This window comes from Octopus bimaculoides, chromosome 19, assembly GCF_001194135.2.
Source record: "Octopus bimaculoides isolate UCB-OBI-ISO-001 chromosome 19, ASM119413v2, whole genome shotgun sequence".
Classification (NCBI taxonomy): Eukaryota; Metazoa; Mollusca; class Cephalopoda; order Octopoda; family Octopodidae; genus Octopus; species Octopus bimaculoides.
Window position 1 is genome coordinate 42749285 of NC_068999.1, and position 1147 is coordinate 42750431.

Here is a 1147-nt window from a genome sequence, read left to right on the forward strand (position 1 = left end):
GTATTTGGGAGAAGAAAAGCATTTTTTTTAAAATTCAAAGCTGAGTATTACGAAGATGTATTACGAAGACTCATTTTCAATGAATGCCTCAATCCCTCCCTCCCCGCACCGTCTCTTATTCCTCCCTTCTCTCTCCTCCCCTTTAATCTCCCTCTCCCTCTCTCACGCTCTTCCATTTACTTCTCACTATGTCTCCCCCTCTTTCTTTTCCTTTCTTTTCTTCTCCCCCCCTCTCTCTCTCTCTCTCTCTCTCTCGTTATCCCCTTATCAATTCGATACGTTTTCCTCTCTCGTTCGCATTGCCTTTTGCTCTTTTATCCGTCTTCTCTCATCAATATACGTTACTAAAATATTTCCTACCTATTCCTCTATCTCTCTTTTACTCTCTTTTCTTTTATTTGTTTCAGCGATTTGACTGTGGCCATGCCGGAGCACCGCCTTTAGTCGAGCAAATCGACCCCAGGACTTATTCTTTGGAAGCCTAGTACTCATTCTATCGGTCTCTTTTGCCGAACCGCTAAGTTACGGGGACGTAAATACACCACCATCGGTTGTCAAGCGATGTGGGTGGGGGGACAAACACAGATACAAACATATACACACCCATATATACATATATATATACATATATACGATGGGCTTCTTTCAGTTTCCGTCTACCAAATCCACTCACAAGGCTTTGGTCGGCCCGAGTCTATAGTAGAAGACGCTTGCCGAAGGTGCCACGCAGTGGAACTGAACCCACGACCATGTGGTTGGTAAGCAAGCTACTTACCACACAGCCACTCCTGCGCTGTTGTAGAATTTCTTTTAATAAATCCCTCTTTCCTCATCACTTTTCTCTCTCCTTCATCCACTAACTGTCCGTCTCTCTCTCTTCTTTTCCTTTAAACCACATCTCCCTTAGACTCGATCGTTCATTATCACTTACCTCGCCCTCTCTTCTCTTCTATTACTAGCTTACTCGCTATCTGTCTATCTACCTGCCTATCTCTCTCTCTCTCTCTCTATCTATCTATCTATCTATCTATCTATCTATCTATCTATATCTATCTATCTATCTGTCTGTCTGTCTTCTGTCTCTCTGTCTGTTTATCTCTCTCTCTCTTTTTCCTTTCCCCTCTCTTATCTTTGTCTCTGTCTCTCT